This window comes from Balaenoptera borealis (genome assembly GCF_965194805.1).
Source record: "Balaenoptera borealis genome assembly, chromosome: 5".
Taxonomy (NCBI): Eukaryota; Metazoa; Chordata; class Mammalia; order Artiodactyla; family Balaenopteridae; genus Balaenoptera; species Balaenoptera borealis.
Genome location: NC_138862.1, coordinates 110,526,447 through 110,540,132, shown reverse-complemented (window position 1 = coordinate 110,540,132; position 13,686 = coordinate 110,526,447). Strand labels below are relative to the sequence as shown.

Sequence of the window (13,686 nt, the reverse complement as noted above, 5' to 3'; positions counted from 1 at the left end):
TTCACATGTCCTTTCTCTGGCCTCATTGTGAGTCAGAAAGTAATCTGGTCCAGGGATCAAAGCCTGAAAAGTTTTCCCATTTCCTTCCCCACATTCAAAACAAAACAGCTCTGGGCAAGGGATGCATTTCTGTCCCATGGTTATTTGATGAAGGAAAAAAACTACTAAAACCTGATTTGGAATAAAAAAGCATTCTTAAAATAAATATTAACCACCTATGGTAAAAAAAAAAAATACACACACATACACGTACAGATACACATGACAGTTTCAGTTTCTGGCAGAGGAGTTGTGCTGTTGTCTCTGGCTGATGGTACTAATTCATTCCCACATGGGTGTTTTGTGAGTTAACTACTTCACATTTATGTGGTTCTTTTTTCGTAAAGATTCCAAAGTGCCTCATTAAAAATAAATCCAAGAAAAAAATAAAAGCTAGGTTTCCTTTCAGAGGATCCTAGGGCCCTTTGTAGCTGGGGGGGAGGGGAGATTTTCTATTGCTATGCACAGACCACCAAGGTGCCTTAGGTGTCTTCCTTATCATAAAAGCCTTCACCAGGGAAATTTACCCCCTACTTGGCTAAACAGCCAAGATTTCAAGAGATTTCAAAAACCTGAGGGTTTAGGGTCTCAATCTGGCCTGCTCAATTGGGCCTTTTTTTGTTGTGTTGTTTACTGTCTGTATAAGTCAGATGCCCGGCTTCACTTAAAAAAATCAGAAGACCTAGCAACACCGGACCCAGATTTCTGCATTAGCTTCAGCTACTTGTAGGGGTGGAATGGCCGTCCCTCTTGACTGTACCAGCAACTTTCACTCATGTCTACTACCTGCCTGGCCCTGTAGGCTTCTGAGTTTGGAATTCCTGATTTATAAGCAGGATATATAAACAGCCAACATTTGCTCATCATTATCCTGGGGAAAATCTGGCCAAGTACATTGGAACACTGACAAACAGCTTCCTTTTAACAAAGCAAAAGCAGCTGGTTGACACAAGAATTATTCACTGAGTTTGTGGAAACTGGGTGCGCCCTGATTTAAACGCTATATTGCTCAGATACGCAAGCAACAAATCCCTTGTGTTCCTCCCTGTAGAGCAGCTGGTCATCAGTTGGTATACTTGGCTCATTTCCTGGGAGGCTCATTTAAAGTGCTGGAAGGGAGTTGAGAGGTGGCCCAGTAATTTCCCCGTCTAGTTTGCGGGTTAGCAGGAGGTGAACTTCCTGAGGGTCATAACGGTCCATAGAATGAATGTACGGTGTACGGTAGAAAGAGGTGACACCCAGAGAACTGAACTACTTTTATTTTTTTAAAAAAAGCAAATACCTTCTTGTGCTCAATTTAGAGGGTGGAGAACATTATAGTCATCTGATCTTTTAATCATTCCATAAATATTTATTAAGCACCAACTTTGTGCCATGCACTGTGCTAAACTGGGGACGTGATGATGAAGTAGACCGAGTACCCTGGACTGGAGAAGTTCAGTCTGGAGGTGGTTATCCAAATATTTATACCCTGATAGCGACCCGAGAGGTGATTGGTGCCATCTTACAGGTAGAGCAAAGACCTGTCCATTAGGGTTCCCGAAGAGATCCCACAATACTCCCATCTGTTTGCTTTCAGATATATTTTGCCTCGACAAAGATTTTCCTAAGGTCCTACTGTTCTTCACCCCTAAGACACCTCCACCAACATAAATACCCTGGGTAAGGGTGAAACCTCAAAATCCTCCAGGGCCTGGCAGCTAAAAGATGAGTGGGAGACGCCACTCAGCGACTGCCAGCTGTTGGTGGGCAGGAACACTGGCCCAGTGTTGCCGGAACCTCAGGGTTTGTGAGAGAAGCCAGAAATTGGGATTTTTAAAAAAATGTGACATCTTCTTTTGTGAGAGTTAGGGTTCAAAAATATTTTTAAACCCGGTGTAGATCATCAAAAATGGCAGATTTCATCAAAAGGCAGATTTCAGTGAAGGGTCGCCAGATTGTGATCTCAGTTCCAGGAGACCCAATGTCCCACCCACTCACTGTATTTAACGCAAATCTTACCAAGAACTGGCAACCTGGAATTTGCCTTTTCCAGGAAGTCCCATTGGGCCTTTCGTGTTTTTGAAGATCCAACACATGGAGATATTGACTTCCTGCATCTCTCCCCCCTCCCTCCCCCTCTCTCTCCCTTTCTCTCTCTCTCTCTCTCTCTCTCTCTCAGTATTTCTCTTTCTTTGTTACTCTTGCTGTCTATCCAAAAATAATTATTCTCATTATAAGTGTGGAACTTGAACACATTCGTCGATACAAGTTATTCTTTAAGAGTAACCTTTGGACGATATGTGTATATGATCAAAATGTAATTGGGTTCCTCTGACACTCAAGCTTAACTGTCACATTCATGTCATTCTGGCTTGGAATCAGATCCTTTCCTGCGCACTTTTACTTTTGGACCGGTCTTGAGCTAAAAGTCCCTGAGTGGCTTACCTTTCAATGCCTGCAAAGACTTCATTCTCTACCATTCACAGGTGTTCTATTTGCCCTACGTGGATTGTATAAACTAATTACATGAAAGATTTTGTTTTGATTTTCCATCTCCCTGTTCTCAGAGCTGCTTTCTTTTTATACAAATTCAGCTGAAGAGAAACAAGATAGAATTGAGAATATAAAGCCTCCCTGGTTTTGTTTTTTATTCAGAGAAGGTATTTCCATTCTTTAATTATTTTACTGCAGTTTCTCACCTCATTAGGACCTAAGTTATGCACAATAAGTAGAATCAATTTTAATTAGTAGCCCTGAATTGTGAACTTTCCTTAGCAAATCCCAGAAAAGGCCTCAGCTTTAATAATGCTTCAGATTCCCTGCCTTTCTAGAACAGTATTTGAAAAAGCAAAAACAGAACAGATATATAAACCAGTTTCCCTAACACAATATAGTTATTTAAAACATTCTAATCACCTTGGGACACTTTGACTAATGTTGGGTCTTTTTTTCCTAATCTTCTAGTTGCCATCAAAACAATCTGTTGAGTATTGCCGACACTGTTTCTTCTCTAGAACTACCTGTCCCTCAGGAGTTTAAAAATGATGGTTTGATCATCATGACTTCAAGCTGAGGCCTTAGTAGTTAGTAATGCCTAAATGTGATCCAATTTTCTGAGAATGAAATGTGACAATTTATGGAAACCAAGGCAATAATAATAGCTGGCATTTTTAAATTGCTTGCTACATGCCAGCATTGTTCGAATCACTCTGCCTCTGTCTGTCAGCTCATTGAACTCCTATTATCATCCCATTCTTCTAGGTGGCATAGCTGAGGCATGGAGAAGTGGTGTAACTTGCCCAAGGTCACAGAAGTGGGAGCAGAGCACAGATTTGAATCCATACCCTCTGCCCAGAGCCTGAAGCCTTAACCACTTGACAGCCCTGCCTGCTGGGACTGAGGAAAACCAAAGCAGAGGTATGGTTAAAGCTGATGCTTTTTTCCTTGTTTTTTCCCCTTAGTTTGCCTTGGGTAGCCTTAGTTATTCCGTTTGTCCCAAATTCTTCATTTGTAAATTCCAACAGTCTATTTCCCAGGATGTTGCGGCGACTCATTATTTAAATGTATTCATAGTTCCTTGGAAGAAAGGCTACATAAATATCACAGAACCATTTAAAAAATAGATGAAATGTTTTCACCTGAGTATATGACGGTCACGTTTCTCATTCTGAATAAATGAATGGGTGCTGACTTTCTGAGTCCCGAGCACGCAGTTGCTCTGGGCCCCTCTGTGTCATCTCACAATAGGGGCTCACATCCGACTCTTCAGACTAGGACGAGGCCCCCTGAGGCCTCAGGAAACCACCTCCCATGCAGTGGCTAGGCCTCAGTGAGCCTTATTCTTCAAACCTTCCACTATGCTAAGTGCCAAAAGAAATATGATGAAGCAGCAAGAGAATGGATAAATTATGATGTACCCATACCGTGGAATACTACTCAGCAAGACAAAATGAACTAAATATTTGTACAACATGGGTGAACTTCCCAAGCATTTATGTTGAAAGAAGACAGACAAAAAGTAATACATGTTGTATCATTTTATTCATATAAAGTTTAAAAACAGGCAAAACCCAGGGTGGTGGGTGGGGTGTGTATAGGCCAGGAAACTTAAGAGTGGACAGAATGTTTTATGTCTCGGTCTGGGTGTGGTTAACCATGGATGCAGACATGTGTGACAATCGTAAGGCCATACACTTGTGATGAATGAACTTCATACATATTATACCTCAATAAAAAATAAAAGGAAAGGAAAAAGTACGTTCGTAGAAGACGGTGCAGCTGCAAATGCATGTGGGGGATCCACAGCCAGAGCTGAAGGCTGGGACCAGCTTGCAACGGGGCTTGGATGTCAAGCTAAGGGGTTCGCCCTTTATGCAGTCAGCCCAGGGCCCTCATGAAGGAGCCAGGGGATCAGACGGGAGTGTTGAAATCTCACCCGGCATCATTCGGCGGAGAGGGAGGCCTGGAGCGGGGGCCAAGCAGAAAGCTGGGAGATGAGATAACTGTAAATAGTCCTCATCTGAGAAAACTAGAATTGTATTTCTACCCCCTTGATGAGTGCACATGTTGGGTAATACACATGTCCACCCATGAGGCTGGGGGGGGCAGGCGGTAGCCACGTGGGCCCACCGCACCACCTGGGCACGCGGACAGTGTTTAAACAGTCTGTCTATGGCTGCACCACTGCAGGCCCGGAAAGTCTTGGGGCTCCCCAGGGCAGGCTTTGCCAGCTCCCCGCTCTGCTGGGCTTCTCCTGCGTCCCCACCCCTCACTCCTGTTTGGTTGTAGTTTTCTTCTTCCCTTCACAGCATTTGCATGGAGGGGGAAGAAGCAGGCCCTGCTCTGGCCACACTGACCTGAATAAAGTGCAAGGGTCACCAGGTCATCTCCATGGGGATTGTATATGATTTGCACATTCTCACTCAGGCATGCTGTCAAAATTTAAGACATTTTCCATATTAAAATTAAATACTGCTGGCTTAAAGATAAGCATTTTTGAATAACTGAATTGAACATAGATGATTTTTTAATGCAGGTCCTTTGTTTATATTTGTTTTGAGCTCTTTCTACTTATTCAATGAACATTTCTAACAAAAAAACTGAAGTTTATCTGTTTATGTGCTTTAAATACATATACATTGGGGGTAGTGCTGTGTCAGTAATCTGGGCTCTTTTTCTGACGTAAGCTTTTTCAGGTATGGTCATGTATTTTTCATCAGACACACTAAAGTAGCCACTTACAGGCCATTAAGTAGATAAGATATTTGGATTTAAAACAAATGCATTTCAGCAAATGTAATACTCTAATTTAAAAAATAAATTTGTGTGCGTGTGTGTGCACGCGTGCGTGCTTGTGCATGTGTAATGTACAAGAACTAATTTACAAATGAACCTTCTGGTACTCTCAGAATGAAGTTGTGTGCATTTGTTTGTGTGATTCCTCTTTCCTCTTTCATATGGCTACCTTAGTTTCCAGATAATACATTTTTATGAATGAGAGAGAAAGAGGAAACCATAGTACCTCCTGAGTCAGGAAGAATGGCTCAAAAGCTCACCAGGCCAGTCAGGAGCAGAGACACTAATAGATCCAGGGCCTCAACTAATGTTTTAGCAATTCCCACATTACTTCAGAGTCTAGTATCCTCTAATCTCACATTTATATCTCCCCAAGATTCATGTGAAAGCCCCTTTGGTCAGTTTTAAGCATGCACTGTGGTTCAAAAGCAACTCAGGCTTCCAAAGAAAATCACAATCCAAAGACGAAATCAGAATTTCTTCAGGATTTAAGTGGGCATTTATCTCAGTCTTACGATTCTTATACACTTGTTTCCCAAATAATCTTGTCTGAAAGAACACATCTGAAATGTTACACCTCCTGCAAGAATGTACAGTACAATGATTCCCTGTTCCAGGACATTATATGCTTTAGTGAGTCTTTAACAGACTTTGGATATTTTGTTTTCCTACTGAGGTGTCAACTGAACTCATAATTGCATTTAGGGTCACCGTGGCTTCCTTCTGACTGATCTAGTACATACTTAAAGACTTCCTGATGTCCAGATCTGAGAACATCAACACCCATGGGGTCATCGTGAAAGTAGTTACAGTTGTCTTTAAAATCTGCAAACAGTTCTCAGAATGGCTAATGTGATGTTTGCACACACACACCCCTCCCCCAACTCAAACTATTAATTTGGTTGTGCTGGAACTCTTTGGACTCATCTATACAGCCATTTATTCTGGAACAAGTTCATTTCTTGCCATGAGAATTTGAGCTATTTTGTATTATAGCTTTTGGACTTCATTGCTGCCAACTGGGATAATTGTATCCATGAAAGGCTTTTTCTTCTCTCTCTCTCATGTTTGAAGTTTTCCGTTGTTGTCATTGTTGATTCCTGAAGATATGGTGCGGTTTCTTTTTCTTTATATCATCCCAGCTAAACTGTTTGGTGTTTCACAAATAAATAATACATAGCACATAGTCATTCATTCAGGAAAAGAAAGTTAAGTCCCACTGAATTTCCTGGAGCCAAAGAACACCCCTTTATCTTTTCTCTCAGGGGGGTGTTTAGGTTATAAAATTAGAGCAAAGCGGAGGGCATGTTAGCATGCATCAATGTGCTTTGGTTGCCAAGTACAAGAGGTGAAATGAGTCTCTGATAAATATCTTAGAGGGTACACACTCGTACTGGACAACCCAAAAATGACTGCCCTGTACTGGGAAGAACATAGTGGTCCCTTCAGTAATTTAGAGACTTCTGTCTTTGTTCGTGGCAGCCCGTACACGCTGGGTAGCTCAGTTGGCTGGAGCACTGAGTACCCACTGCTCCACAGGAGAGAACGAGCCCAGAGTTCTCCAGGGGCTCTGAGATGGGAATGCCTGGCGTGGACCCAAGGGGAGGGAGTGCAGAGATGGGCCCTGACCAAGGTGGGCTGGACGCCACCGGGAGCCATCTGGCCGGTAGGGCCTTTCTGAAGTTGAGGGACACCAGGCCTACTTCCATTTTTTTTCAGAGTCCTGGTGTATTATAAAATAAATGCTGAAAAAGGCATTGAAATTGTGGCATATTTTAAATATTTGCAACAATTACAACTACAAATTGAACATCTTTTTTTCCCATTGCTGTATCTCTGGGGTTGTTTTACCTCACTGGAGCTTATAGCCGAAGTCTACATTTGAGGCCCCCAGGGAATGGTAGGCTCTGGCCTTCCTGGGACACCACTGCCCATAGTTCATGCCCAACTCGGACCAGACAGCCGGATGGGCAAGGCCCACACTGTCCTTAGAGCTTCTTTCTTACCCTATCCTCTGTGCTGTCTGTCCCCCCGAGTAAGTATATGTCAAATACATGAACTGAATGTTCTTTAAACATAAGCAAGAACTTTTTAATCTCATTCCTCTTCTGAAATGCCTCCTGATTTGGCTCCCCACTAACTATGCATCTTACCCATCTTTGAAGTTCTAGCCAAGCTCCATATTTTTTTTGTTTTTTTTGTTTTAAGATTTTTTTTGATGTGGACCATTTTTAAACTCTTCATTGAATTTGTTACAATATTGCTTCTGTTTTATGTTTTTTTGGTTTTTTTGGCCACGAGGCATGTGGGATCTTAGCTCCCTGACCAGGGATCGAACCCCACACCCCCTGCATTGCAAGGTGAAGGCTTAACCACTGGACCGCCAGGGAAGTCCCAAGCTCCATGTTTTTTTATGAAGTCTACCCGTCCCAGTCACTGTACTGTATTTCCTGGATATGCTCAGAAGTCCTCCCGCGCTTTTACCATCAGAACCATTTACAACAGTTTGACACTCCCACACCTCCATCCCCAACTCCCACCCCAGCCTGGAGAATTCAAGCTCTTTGCAGTCAGGAAACATGTCTTATTCTTCTTTTGTATCTATAGCGTAAGGCCTAAAATTTCATGGGCTACCTTGACATCTTCAAGCCTCACGGGACCCCAGAAGCCTAACCATAAGTTCTCCTGCTTTTGCCAGATGTCCCCCACCCAGTGGGTAAGGCACCCCACTTGGGTCGTTCCCCTATTAACCCCACCAGCTTCATTCCCCCTGGTCCTCAACCTGATGGATATTACTTCCCTGTCAGCCGTGAAGTTGTTCAAACAGGCCAATCACATCCTCCCACGGGAACCAGGGGTCACCCTACCCTCTGGTTAATAGAAAGCCTACCTCCTCCCGCCCCTGCTTGTCTACTCAACTCCCAAGAGCAACCCCCATGTGGCCCTACATGGTGTGTGATGTCTTCCCACAGGCTGTGAGTATATGTGACTAATAACCTGCTGTCCATCTCATCTGTCTGGGGCCAGGTGTGGTATGTTTGCCATCCTGTACTACTTTGGGTGAGGAATCCCTCCTTCAATGACGGGGTGAATAGGAGGTGATCAGAACAGTATCCTAAACAGAGCTGGCACTCAACAACTTTGTGTTGATTCCATGATCTTCCTTCTGTGAAGTTCCTAGCCCCAGTTAGGAGACTGGAAATTAAATAAATGTTCACTGTAGACGAAGACAGATTTATTCTCCTACAAAGAATCCATATCCATTAGAATCATACAGCAATGGCTTCCATTCACTTAAGTATATTTCAAACAAACTTTTCTCTACTACTCACCATGTCGTTGACCAATAAAAGTAAAGTTGCCTTAGGGCAAATCTGTACTTAATTTCTATACTACTGATCTGGCATCTACATTGTAATTCCTAATTGCTAATAGAAATAAACTATAACATTGTCCACTTATGAAAACAAGATGCTAAGTATCAGTTGATATAATCAAGAGACTAAAATAACTGAAAGCATATGAGAACTCAGACTTTTCCCACAAAAGAATTTACTTAATCTGCGCCATTGCTTTCATTTATCTCACTTCTTTGTAAGCAAAAATGGCAACACTGAAGGCCCTGAAAATCAAATAGCATCTTCCTCCAGGAATACTACTGCAGTTAGCATTAAGCTTGTTAGTGCTTCAGAGAGAGTTTCATTGGTTACTCTGCTATTTTATCACTGGGTTTCCAAAGGTCCAAGAAAAAAAAAAAGCCACATGTTTTTACTTCTGAGGGCTCCTGCTTATCCTAAAGCAGCAGGTGAAAAATGCACAACAGCCAGCAGCTCTCCTAACCAGTTTCCAACTCACACTCATTCTTACATGGGTCACCTCCTCCCAGGGCCCTGCCACTCCTCTCCTCTGGCTAGTGCTGGTGACTCAGGACAAAGGCTCTGAGAGGGATCAGGAAGGCTGACGAAACCTCAGATCCACGCCGGTACCACTCATCCACCACACTGGGCATGTCACGACTCGCTTTCTAGCCTCAGCTTGCCAAGAGGAAAACTCCAGGAGGCAAAAGCTATCGGAAAATGGTCATTAAATAATTCCAGAAAGCTTCAAACCATAAGCCAAGTACAGGGCCCTTCTCTAATGCCTGTCCCTGTCAGGTGCCTAAAATTCTGCCGCTGCCAGCCTCTTCACTGCTTCTTCTCCAGAATGGATGGCACGGGTGAAACACTCAGTATACTGTGATGCACATGTGCTGATCACGTGATAGCTATAAGGCTATCGGCAGAGTCAAGGGTATGCGCTCAGGGTGGGGAGCAGTCAAGGAAAAGAGATTGCCCAACAACCCCAATGGCTTGCTACTGGTGTCTAACACTTCACTGGCATGTGGAAGAGGGAGCCAACCGGGCCAGGCGTGCGTGTACTCGGTAGTTCTGCAGGCTCCACACGCGGGTGTCTTAGCTGCGCACCACGCATGCGTCAGTTCCAGAGCCGGGCTCTCCATGCTTATGCAGCTCCTGGCCTCTGCCTCCAAAGCAGGATGGGCTTTGCTTCCCACAGCAACTGGAAAAGCCGGAAGTAGAAAATAAAAGACTTTCCCCTCCTTTACAGAGAGGGAAGGCAGAGTGCCAAGCCCCTAAGAAAAAGCAGAAATGATTCCTCTTGAAACAAGAATTCTGCGTCAAATGGAGAGAGAGCTCTTGGGAAAGCAGCTGGTTTGCAGTTTTTTGTGCCCAGAGTTTATCTGCTTTGCTGCTCATTGCTGCTAGCTTAATCAGCCAAAAAAAAAAGTCCCCACGTGTGACCTGTAGATATGGAGACCTTTCTCAGTAGTCAATATACAAACTTTCCAGATTTATTTAAAATTTTTCAGAAAAAAAAATCAAGAGAAAATTTTTTTTTCCATAATCTAAGTATCCAATACTAATACTAATACACTAATGTGTATACTGCCAGTAATTACATGGGTACATATATGTATGTTTTAAAAGCAGAACATACCATATAGTTGTGTGATCTTTGTAAACTTTTAAAAAATTGCATCATGCTTATATTTCCATGCTAAGAAACACATATATCTACTTCATAATTTTTAAGGGTGCAAGTGGATGGGTATGCCAATCAATCCTCTATTATTAGATAGTGTGGAAATGTTCCATTTTTCTGGATCATAAAATCAAGATGCCCTCTCTGTATAATTGGGTTCTAGAGCTGGCAGATCAGACCGGCTTTTTGGAGCCTCCACATTCCTGCTAAACCTCACCTCCACCCTTTTCTAAATGCTACTCTGATTCCTTCTAACAATTTTCATCATAATCCATACAGATATTACACAGAAGTTCGATATTCCTTTCATTGTGGTAAGAAAGCACACCTAGGAGTCAGGGAGCATGGATCGTAGTCTGACATCTGGCATTGTGTAAAGAAAGTTCAGCGCAACCATTATGGACTGAATTATTCACTCCCCCGCGCCTGTTCACATGTTGAAGCCCTAACCCCCAGTACCTCCAACTGTATTTGGATATAGGGACATTAAAGAGGTGATTATGTTAAAATGAGGCTTTGCGGGTGGGTCCCTCTCTGTGGAGACACAGAGAGACCCCAGAGGAGTGTGAGTAGAGGAAAGGCCACATGAGGCCACAGCAACAAGCTGGTTGTCTGCAAGCCAAGGAGAGAGGCTTCAAAAGAAACCAAACTTGCCCACACCTTGATTTTGGACTTCCAGCCTCCAGAACTGCGATAAGTTTCTGTTGTTTAAGCCACCGAGTCCGTGGTGTTCTATTATGGCAGCCCTAGCAAACGAATGCAGCAAACTTTGAGTAAATGATTTGAATCCATGAGCCTCAGTGTCCTTCCAATAAACTAGGGGGTGAGATTCCGAGATCTGCATGATTCCTAAACCTAAATATGTCATTTATTTTAAATGAGATTGGTATTAAAGAGAACACTGAGCTTCACTAGCACACACCCCTGGAAGTCCAGAGGACGGTCAGAGACTTCAGGGCTGTTGATTTAGTGGAGTCACCATGTTTTCAAGGGCCCAGATCTTTTTCTGTTTCTTTGTTCCGCACACCACAAGTGTGGGCTTTGTCCTAAGCCTAGGTCTAGTCATGGTTCCCAGATAGATGGCTGTCCACAGCAATAAGGGCAAAAGCCTTCCTTATTCACAACTAGAAGTGGGGAGAGAAGGCCAGTACCCTTCTGCTCATATTTCATTGGCCCAAACGGCTTAGACCGCTCCATTCCCAACTCACTCAGAATTACAGGTCCTGTGAAAGACTTGGATTGATCATCTGGCTGGAAATGATGTGGAGAGCCTACTGTAATGTCCTCTAAAGCTCGGAGTAAATCATTTAATTTCTGGTTGGCTATGATTTCTGTGTAATCAGTATGCATACTCAGGAAAGTGACACCATAATCTGCAAATATATTTCAAGCATAATAACATTTTTGTGAATACTAAATTTAACAATTAATGTATGAATATAACTATATATTTCAGAGACACTTAACTAAATATTTAATGAGTTTTGATATCACTGTTTTCTTTGTGCATTTAGAAGCCAATACATTTTTTTCAGATTTAAAATATTCAGACCCCTGAAAAGCTCTTAGACTCTAGGCATCGTGCACAATGAATAAAAAGGCCCCAGAGGCAAGACTAGAATGTGAAGGTAATTAAGAACATCAAAAATGTGATAAACGATTGTGTTCTTTGCCTGAAGGAAAACTGTTTATGGGTGAAACAAAATCCCTCAGGAAGGGGGAAGCAAAAGTAGAAAAAAATTTCAGTGTGTATCCAGCACCATCCAGGGAAATAAATTTTGACCACTAAAATCAAAGATGTGGGCAGGCACTACTAGAATCCCCTTTTCTTTACGAATATGTCCTTGCAGCAATGTGTCCAGCAAAAAAAAAAAATCAAAACCAAAGCCAACAACAAGGGCAGCAACAACAGAAAAAACTGAAAGAACTGTAATTCCTCTCTCTCTTGCAAACTGGGATCTTTGTTTGACATAATACAGGCCAATGAGAAACAAGTGAAAGTCTACTGGAGATTTCTGGAAAAGTCTGCTTTCCTATTATAGATGTCTCCCTTCCTCTTTGTTGCTTTTCTTTTTCTTCTCCTTACCTGGAATGCAGATTTATGGCTGGAGGTGGAGCAGCCATCTTGTGACTATAAAGTGACTATGAATAGAAAAGCCCCACGCCAAGGTTATGGTAAAATAAAAAGGCAGAAAGCACCTGAAGGTTGATGGTATCACGGAGCTGCTGCACAAGTCCTGAACTGCTCACCTCTGGACACAGGAGAAAGAGAAACACCTAGTTGATAGAGGTATCTAACTGGTTTCTATTGCATGCAGCTGAATAGGATCCCTATTTAATGCAGAAAACCTCATTGATATGGCAGCATTTTAGTTGGGCCTAAGGATGAATAGGATTTAAACATGAATTAAGATGGAGAAAGACACTGCAGGCTGAGGAAACAGCAGCAAAAAAGTGCCCAACTAATAGCATTTTATCTTATGGGAATGAAGGAGGGGGTCTACATCGTTTATTCCTGTGCAAACATGAGGGAGAAAATGAGGCTCAAAGGCTAGATTGAGAACAGATTTTAAAACGGCTCTTCCCAACAGACATATAATGCAAGCTATATATATAACTTAACATTTTCTGGTAACCACATTGAAAAAGTAAAAAGAAATAGGTGAAATTAATTTTAATAATACATTTTATTTAACCTACATATACAACATGACATTTCAACGTGTATCAATATAAAAAATTATTAACGATATATTTTATATTCTTCTCTTCATTTGAAGTCTTCAAAATGTGGTGTTCTGAAGACCTCAAATGAGGTCTTCAGAACCTCTCAGTTAATTCTGGCCACAGTTCAAGTGCTCACTAGCCACGTGTGACTAGCGGCTACCATAATGGACAGTGAAGTCTTAGAGAGTCTTGAATCTCATATTTAAAAATTTGAACTCTGGGAATTCCCCAGTGGTCCAGTGGTTAGGACTCCGCACTCTCACCACCGAGGGTCCGGGTTCGATCCCTGGTCAGGGACCTAAGATTCCACAAGCCTCGCGGTGTGGCCAAAAAATAAAAGTTTGAACTCTAACTACAGAAGTATAAATAGCCATAATTTAATTTCTAAGAAAACCTCTAATATAGCCCAAACATTATTGTATTTTATTTCTTTTTTTTAATAATAAATTTATTTATTTTTGGCCGCATTGGGTCTTCATTGCTGCACGCGGGCTTTTTCTAGTTGCAGCTTCTCATTGCGGTGGCTTCTCTTGTTGTGGAGCACGGGCTCTATAGGTGCGTGGGCTTTAGTAGTTGTGGCTCGCGGGCTCTAGAGCACAGGCT

General features: G+C 42.4%; 1 long non-coding RNA gene across 3 annotated transcripts in view; it reads left to right on the top strand.

The window, feature by feature from the left end:
• LOC309629943 overlaps positions 1 to 13,686 on the top strand; it is a 71,662-nt gene that overhangs the window by 38,695 nt on the left and 19,281 nt on the right. The window contains exons 2-3 of one of the 3 annotated variants that reach the window (XR_014245312.1): positions 3,283 to 3,438; positions 12,454 to 13,476. This is a non-coding gene — a long non-coding RNA (uncharacterized lncRNA). Of the gene's footprint in view, positions 1 to 3,282; positions 13,477 to 13,686 lie in introns of those variants that run through there. The other 2 variants (XR_014245311.1, XR_014245313.1) reach the window with 2 other exon arrangements.